This window comes from Acomys russatus, chromosome 8 (assembly GCF_903995435.1).
Source record: "Acomys russatus chromosome 8, mAcoRus1.1, whole genome shotgun sequence".
NCBI classification, from domain to species: domain Eukaryota; kingdom Metazoa; phylum Chordata; class Mammalia; order Rodentia; family Muridae; genus Acomys; species Acomys russatus.
This window is the reverse complement of record NC_067144.1, coordinates 7,229,144-7,237,955: the sequence shown is the minus strand read 5'-3', so window position 1 is coordinate 7,237,955 and position 8,812 is coordinate 7,229,144.

Genomic DNA, 8,812 nt, shown 5'->3' with positions numbered 1-8,812 from the left:
CCTTGAGGTTGCATTTTGAGGAAAAACCAATTGATAACTTTAACAAACAAGGCATAGGAGCATTGCCTGTAAAGAATGGTCACGGAAGAGTAGTTTCCAGTTTAACAACAAGTTGGACTGAACTTCAGATTTCATGTTGAGATACTATTTAAAAAAAAAAAAATTTAGGCTGGGTGTGATGGTACATGTTTTTAGTCCCAGCTCCTGGGAAGCAGAGGCAAGCCGATTTCTCTCAGTTTGATGCCAGGACAGCCAGGGCTCTGTTACATAGAGACCCCTGTCTGGGGGTTGGGTGGGATGGAAACTATTTAATGGAAGATGGCGTAGCACTTCCTGTAACTCTTAACCTTTGGCCAACTGTAGGTAACACATTTGCAGATGAATCCTAACAGATTAAAGCTAAAAGAATAGGATTTTTTGTAAAAAGACGGTATGCAGTGTTACTGATCACCCAACTTCATGAAAAGCTTTGAGGGAGACCTTAGTACCTACCTAAACTAGGAGGGTAAGTTTCAAAGCTGAGACTAAGGTCAAATACAGTTAAGGATTGCTGAACACTCAGGAGTCAGGGGCAGGCTGGTTGCTGTTGCCTCCAATTCCTTAACAATTCTACTTTATTAGGGATTTATTAAAGGCATGTACCTCCCTTACAACCCGACTACCCTAAATAGAGAAAGGAGATTAAGGAGAAAGAACGGAACCTTCTGGGTATCAGTTCCAAGGGGCAATTCCCCTGGTGGAATTCTCAGGAGCCTAGTAGGTCATCTCTCCCACAGATGAAGCCACACCATCCGTGGACCATACCTGGAGGTCTCCACCAACCTCGCTGCCCCTGCCAAAATCTCGGGTTCCCCCAATGTCTCCCCCATCTTCCTTCTCCTTTCTCTTCCAGTCTCTGAATGCTAAATAGGATAGAAAGAGAAAGGATAAAAGAAATCCCTAAATGTAACTTTTAGTAAGTTAAAACTAACCCCCCCCCCTAAAGAATAATACACACTGGTAACTCACGGAAAACACCCACCCCACCTACTGGGAATGGGGGCATAGTGTTTTCAAAACTACTTTTTGCTGTCTGCGGGCACCCTTAGAAAAAAGATTGGCCAAGCGCTGGGGAACTAGCTGCATCTGTTTCTGTCCAGTCTTTTTGGGATCGATCCTTTTAGCTAGACCTTTTAATGTTGATGTACATACCAGTTTGTTGAAACAGTAGCTGAGGCCATCTTTGAGGCTGAATCACCTGGGTCACCTGCTTTGTCTTCATTATTATCTTGTGTTTTGCTGTGAAAATAAGCAAACTTTTCAAAGTATTAGTATAGGTGTATTTATATGTATATATGGAATATGCAAGGTGTACAAGTTATCTAAAGATAAATGTTTGCCCTATTTTTGAGCAGGTGTAATATTCAAGCTGTATGAAAAAAGTCATAAGGACCAGGTAGCCATTAAGATTCCCTTGCTACAGGGCTAGAGAGATGGCGCAGAGGTTAAGAGCATTGACTGCTCTTCCAAAGGTCCTGAGTTCAATTCCCAGCAACCACATGGTGGCTCACAACCATGAACACTGAGATCTGATGCCTTCTCTGGCTTGCAGGCAGAACGCTATAAATTTAAAAAAAAAAAAAAAAAGCTATACTAACATATTAATGTTTTGGGTACCAGGAGGTCTTCCTTGGTCAGTAACCATATTTTTTCACTCCCTGTGTATACATAAGCATAACCATGTCCCCATCTCAAAGCTATTGCAGATTGTCTTAGTTCATCAGTTTTTTTCCTATAACCTGATGTCTCAGCTACTTTTGTCCCTTCACCAATATTGAGAAACAAAGCGTTATCTCATCTGTCCCTGGGGGGTCTTTACCCTTTCTGTTTAATAGGCATCTATTTTAATGTATGATTAGCTCTTTCTACAACTGCTTGTCCTGTAGGATTGTGTGGTATGTAAAGAATTTCTTCATCTTATTGGATACATAAGCAGGAGCACTGTCAAGTCTTAATTTGTGCAGGTGTTCCCATGATTGCCATCATTTCCAGTAAGTAATTACACAATCAGCCTTTTCAGAACCTATGGGTGTTGCCCATTGAAGAACACGTAGGACACCTTTTAGTTATCTCTCTGGCTAGTTACCAAGTGATATTTTATTTTCTTCAAACCCTTACCATTAACATGTTTTTCATGAAAAATTTGAGGCTTTGAACACATTTCCTATTAGCAATTGGTCAATTTCCTCATTTCCTTGTGCTAATGGACCTAGTTAGTAAACTTGTATGGGACCGAACGAATAATATACAAGGGATAGTTTCTACTTCTGATGACCTATTGTAGTTCCATAAATAATGGTAGTTAATTCTGAGTTATCAGTAAATTCAGCAATTTCTATATGCAAAACAACTGCATATTGAGAGTCAGTAATTAAGAAATTCAGGAAACCTAAAAATAACAAGGGCTGGAGAGATCGCTCAGAGGTTAAGAGCACTGATTCATCTTCCAGAAGTCCTGAGTTAATTCCCAGCAACCACGTGGTAGCTCATAACCATCTATATAATGTGATCTGATGCCCTTTTCTGGCCTGCAGGTATTTATGCAGGCAGAGCACTGTATACTAAATCTTTAAAAGAAAAAATACCATAAGGATTGCATATAACTAAGGTAAATGGGCTTTTGATCATCTTAGCCGTTTTGTCAGACTTACAACCAGCCATACCCAACTTATTTGCATCGGTATAGAAGGTGGGTGCCCCCAGGAATCAGTGTCCAAGTTTTTACAAACTACATTTGCTTTTTGGGTATTGGTTATTAGTTTCTCCCAAGTAGTTACTACAAGCTCTTTGCCAATCTTCATTAATTACCCATAATAACAATCTCAGCATTAGTAAGAGGCACTACAATTTACGCTGGCTCTGTTCCTGACAGTTGATGCAATCTTATTCTGCCCTTTGTAATCCAGAATTTTCTCTATGTATGTCTTCAATTTTTTACTTTTGTTTACTCAACTAAGAAAATCCATTCCATTATTCTATCTTCCCTTTGCATAAGGAGCCTAGTAGGAGAATGTGTTGAAAGTATAATAACCAGAATGCAACCAAGTTTAGGATCAATTCTATCCACATAATGCCTTTTGTAGTTTCTGTTTTGAGACAGGGTGTCTCTGTGTTAGCCTTAGCTGTCCTGGGCTCACTTTGTAGACCAGGCTGGCCTTGAATTCACAGAGATCTGCCTGCCTCTGCTTCCACCACGCCCAGCTGCCTTGTGTAGTTTTTGCTCTACCAGAATTAATTCTGCTTCAGCTGTTAGACACCTTGGACTGTTTAAATCTGAATCCCCTTGTAGCTTTTGAAACCAGTTACTTAACTCATAAGTAGCTAATCTAAATGTAGGCCTTAGCAGTTTGCAGCTCATCTCTGGATCTGTACCTTTTGTGGTTGAATTTTTTGTTCAGTTGTTTTATAGCCTAAATAGGTAATTCAATCTCCTCTTTGTATTTTTTTCTACGACAATCTGTAATCCCCAACATGGCAGAATTCTTTGTGTTTCCTTAAACATTTTTTCTAAAGTATCAGGATCAGAATCAGCCATCAAAATATCATCCATGTAATGATAAATGATAGATTGAGGAAACTGCCTAGTGGTTGTTGCACAAAATATTGACATAAAATTGGGCTATTCCCTGTTGAAGTACCTTCCAATGGTATCTCTTCATTGGACCATTACTATTAAAATTAGGTGTGAAGAAAGCAAACCTTTCCCTATCCTCATGCAAAAGTATTGTAAATAATTTTTTTTTTCCATAAAGATTTATTTATTTACCATGTATACCAGAAGAGGGCACCAGATCTCACTGTAGACGGTTGTGAGTCATCATGTGGTTGCTGGGAATTGAACTCAGGACCTTTGGAAGAGCAGGCTTCCAAAGGCGCTCTTAATCTCTGAGCCATCTCTCCAGCCCGTAAATAATTTTTTTAAAGCAATTTTTTGTTTTTGTTTTTCAAGACAGGGTTTCTCTGTGTATCCTTGACTGTTCTGGACTCACTTTGTAGACCAGGCTGGCCGCGAACTCACAGTGATCTTCCTGTCTCTGCCTCCCAAGTATTGGGATTAAAGGTGTGCACCACCACCGCCCGGCTAAATCAGTTAATTACTATTATAGGCCATGACCTAGGTAACAAGGTAAAGGTATTCCAGGCTGTAGATGACCCATTGGTTGGATTACTCTATTTATTGCTCTTAAATCCACTTTCTGGATTTCTTTTTTACAACAAACATGGGAATTCCAAGGACTGGTAGACTCTTCTATATGCTGAGCCTCCAGCTGCTCTTGTACTAAATGGTGAAGTGCCTGCAATTTTTGTTCTATTATGGGTCTCTGCTCTTGCCACACAGGTCTGTTTGATATCCATTTTAAGGGCAAGGCTGTTGGTACACCAGCAATGGCCTCTCTTATAAACTTGGAAACTCAATACCTGAGAAGTTCTGTGTTTGGACAACGGGCATAGCTTGTGGTTGCTCCTAATTGCTCATTATTATCTTCCCTGGCAGCATGTGCCATTTCACCCCTAGCTTCATCATTGTTTGCCTCTGTAATTGCAGGAATAATAATCTGAGTACCCCATTGTTGTAAGAGATCCCTTCCCCATAGATGTCAGCCACAGAGGGTCTCAGCTTCCCTGTCTGCCCTTCTGGTCCCACACACTTAATCAATCCACCTTAGGCTTTGTTTCATTTGAGATAATTTGCCAATTCCTATAATTTTTGTATAAACCTTCTGGAGTGGCCAATCTGGATTCCAATGCTTGTTAGAGAGAATCATTTCGTCAGTGTCTACCAGACCTATTTCAACACTATTCATTTCTATAATTAATTTAGTTCTCCTATCTCTACGGTTTGTTTGAACATGACTGATTTTACCACAATTAAAGCACCGGGTTTTATGATATCTGAGAGCTCTGGCTATAGGTCACTTTGAGTTTGAGGGCAGCCAGGGCTACACAAGAGACACCCTGTCTTGAAAAACCAAAAAAAAAAAAAAAGAAAGGGTTGCTGAATCAAACCAGTTTTAATCAGTAGGACCTTACAAAAGCTGACTGTTTAAGCCAGCCAAGAACATGGCAGATTGAAATGGCAGCAAAGTTTCACACTGGAGAAACAGGTAAACTTTACAGAGGTGGGTAAATGTATTAATGATGGCCACTAAACCTCAGGGTGCCTTCTAACCTAAGTACCTGAGTCTGGCTTTGAGACCAGGTAGAGATATTACTACCCTTCACCCCCAGTGCTGGCATGACAGGTGCGTATCACCATGCTTGGCAGAGGTACATCCTACAAATGGAGAAGGCTTGGTTTGTTAGTCCCTATACCAAAAATATTTGCTTGAGCAGATTGCCTATGGTTTACTTTAAGCCTGAATTTAACAGGTAGTTCTGTGTTGGAGTCTACAAACATGACACTGTTTTCCTTTTCCCGTGTGTAATCGGTCATAATTTAAAAAGGTTGCAGATAGTCATGGTGATTTCTATTCAGTTTGGCCATTGCACAAAAACTTGATGGTTTCACTTTAGCACACCCTGACTTCAAACTTCAGAGTGCTGAGATTATGAATATGCCTGCCTCTGCTGAATATTAAGGGGACTTGTCATCTATTCAAATTCTGGATTCGTTATTGGTATAAATTTCAGCTGATAACATTTGGGAGAATATGAGAGTAGACCAAATCTTGCATCAATGATTCCAGCTTGGCAGAGCTGCATCTGCCAACCAAATGTGGACAGCTTATTGTGTTTTTGAAAGTTATTCCTATTCAGTTAGGTGTTGTATAAGACTGCTTCTTTTTAGTATTGATAGATCCTACAGCAGGGACAGAACCAGAAGAAGTAGCTGTCTGGTGGAGAGGAAATAAAGCAGAGATGCTTTTAAAGCCACAGAACAACCTATGTATTCACACTAGTCCCAGAGTTTGATGTCTTGAGAGGGTTACCTGGTTTACATCAATTCCAAGCCAACCAACCTGGGGTTGCATAGTGAAGCCTTGTCTCAACACACCCCCGCTCCCACCCTGTGCTGGGCATGGTGACACACGCCTTTAATTCCAGCACTGGAGGCAGAGGCAGGTGGATTGCTATGAGTTCGAGACCATCCTAGTCTACAAAGCGAGTCCAGGACAGCTAAGGCTACACAGAGAAACCCTGTCTAAAAAAACAAAACAAAACACAAGCTACCACCCACAAATGAATGTGGAACCAATGCTCTTGAAATTGCCCACATTGGAACATTTGTCCCCCTATTAAAACCTGCTTGCCAGCCTTTTCACTTGAGGTGTCTCCAAACCCACCATGAACTTCCAAGTATCTGATTCTCTAATTCTGTACACAATACTTTTTTAAAATTTTAAAAAAGTATGTATATAAGCACTCTTGCATGTATGCCTGCGTGATAGAAGATAACATCAGAAGAGGGTATCAGATTCCACTTTAGATGGTTGTGAGCCGTGTGGTTTCTGGGAATTGAACTCAGGACCTTGGATGAGCAGCCAGTGCTCTTAACCACTGAGCCATCTCTCCAGCCCCTACCCTAATAATCTTAGATAAACATTATTTGGGTCCCTATTTTTAACGTGATTAAAAAAAATGGTTTTGAATAATTTGCATTTAAAGAGACAATAATAAGGGGCTGGAGAGATGGCTCAGCGGTTAAGAGCACTGCCTGCTCTTCCAGAGGTCCTGAGTTCAATTCTCAGCAACCACATGGTGGCTCACAACCATCTATAAAATGATCTGATGCCCTCTTCTGGCCTGCGGGTGTATAAGCAGGCAGAACACTGTATACATAATAAATAAATAAATCTTTAAAAAAATAAAAAGAGACAATAATAAAATCATGCTTTGGGCAGCTAAAGCCAGAGAATTGAAAATTGAAAGCCAGCCTGCGCATCCTTGTCTTGATAGTAAAAAGGAGACTTGGAGGAGGCTGAGGCAGGTGATCTCGGAGTTCCAGGACAGTCTGGTCTACAAAGCAAGTCCAGAACAGTTAAGGCTACATAGAAACCTTGTCTCAAAAACAAAAAAGGATACCGCTCAGTGGGAGTGTGCTCGGTGTAGCAGGCGATGTGTTAGGTTCACTCTTCAGTGCCGGGGATGGGTGTTGCCTAGCCTGTTGCAGTATGGCTCAGCTGATGAAGGAGCTTGCTGACAAACCTGAGTTTGAGCCCCAGAACTCACTGTGGAAAGGAGAAAGCTGAATCCTGTAGGCTGTGTAGTGTATGGAAGCATCACCCATCAATAACAAGCTAATTGCCTGTTAGCCGAGGCTGGAAATGCGTGAGCTCCAGGAGAAAGAGATGAGCTTTGGGGTAGAGTCAGAGGTGGGAGATTTGCCCTGAAGCTGGACACATGAGACCCAGGAGAGCTAACCAGCCTTGAGGCGCACATAGAATAAATGGGTAAAGTAAGTTATGAACTAGTCGGGGAACATAAGCTAAAATTATAGACTAGACATTTGTTCGTGAGTCTCAGTTATTTTGGGAACTGGGGTGCTAGTGGAAAACCCACACATACAAACAGCGCCCAATTTGTGGGCTCTTACAATTCAACCTTAGAACCTGAGAGCTCACAGGTAGAAAGTAATTTCCTTTAAAAAAAAAAATAAAAAAATTTAAAGGGGAGGAAAAAAAGACCCTGCTGAATAGAAAAGCCTGCTGCAGCTGTGCGTTTGTGGCACACGCCTTTAATCCCAGCACTTGGGAGGTAGAGGCAGGCAGATCGCTGTGAGTTCAAGGCCGGCCTGGTCTACAAAGTGAGTCTAGGACAGCCAGGGCTACACAGTGAAACCTTGTCTTGAAAAGCCCTCTGCTGAGGAGAGCTGAGGCCTGTGAGCTGTGTGGGCTGTGAAGGGAACTGGAGCCTCAGGGCAGGCCTCAGAGTCAGGCACTTCCTAAAGGCAGACACAATTTTTTAGCCTTGGGATAGGCAGAGCAGAGTGTGGTTCCAGAGAAGGGGCCTAGAGAGAGCCAGTGGGAAAGCCTGCAACCTCTGAGAGGCCAGTGGAGAGAGGGACCAACCGGAGGGGGTGCTGAGCCAAGAGCCAACAGAGAGACTTGGCGGATGTCTCCTACAGACATGTGGAAAAAGTAGGAAAATCTGAAAAGTCAACAGACTTCGTAAGAAGTCCTTAAAGAGAGAGAGATGAAAAAGAAACGCTCTGAAGCTGGGCATGGTGGTGTGCGCCTGCCTGGTTTACAGAGGGAGTCCAGGACCCTGTCTTGAAAAACCACAAAACAGAGAGATGGGAGGGGAAGGGAGACCAAATGCCCAGATTCCATATGATTTTGTTTTGCCTATCAGCATACAGAAAATTATTTTTTCAGTGACAATTACAATTTTATATATCCTCTTTTTAAAGAGAGATCAGAAGAAACTTTAAAAACTAATGCTAAAATGGAGGCCGTAGAACAGAGAATCTTCAGAGGAAGGAAAACAAAGATGAAATATGGAGTCATGCTTGGAAGAGAAATTATAAACATTTATAAATCAGAATGAGGAAAATACTGAGATATCAGATACAAAAAAAAAAAAAAAAAAAAAAATGGATACATGCCTTAGCAGAAAAGTTAGAAAAAATTCTAAATAAAATTGAAGACACTAAGACAGAGGAAAGACTATCAGGACCTATAACACCACCTTGTAACAAGCCTGAAAAAGGATAATCTTTATATTTTACGCCTAAAAGGATTTTCTCTGATGAGATAAGAGAATTAGAAGGCGATGAGGGGTATCCATAGGGTTTACAAGAATTTGGTGGCAATCTATAGAGACACAAGATTTA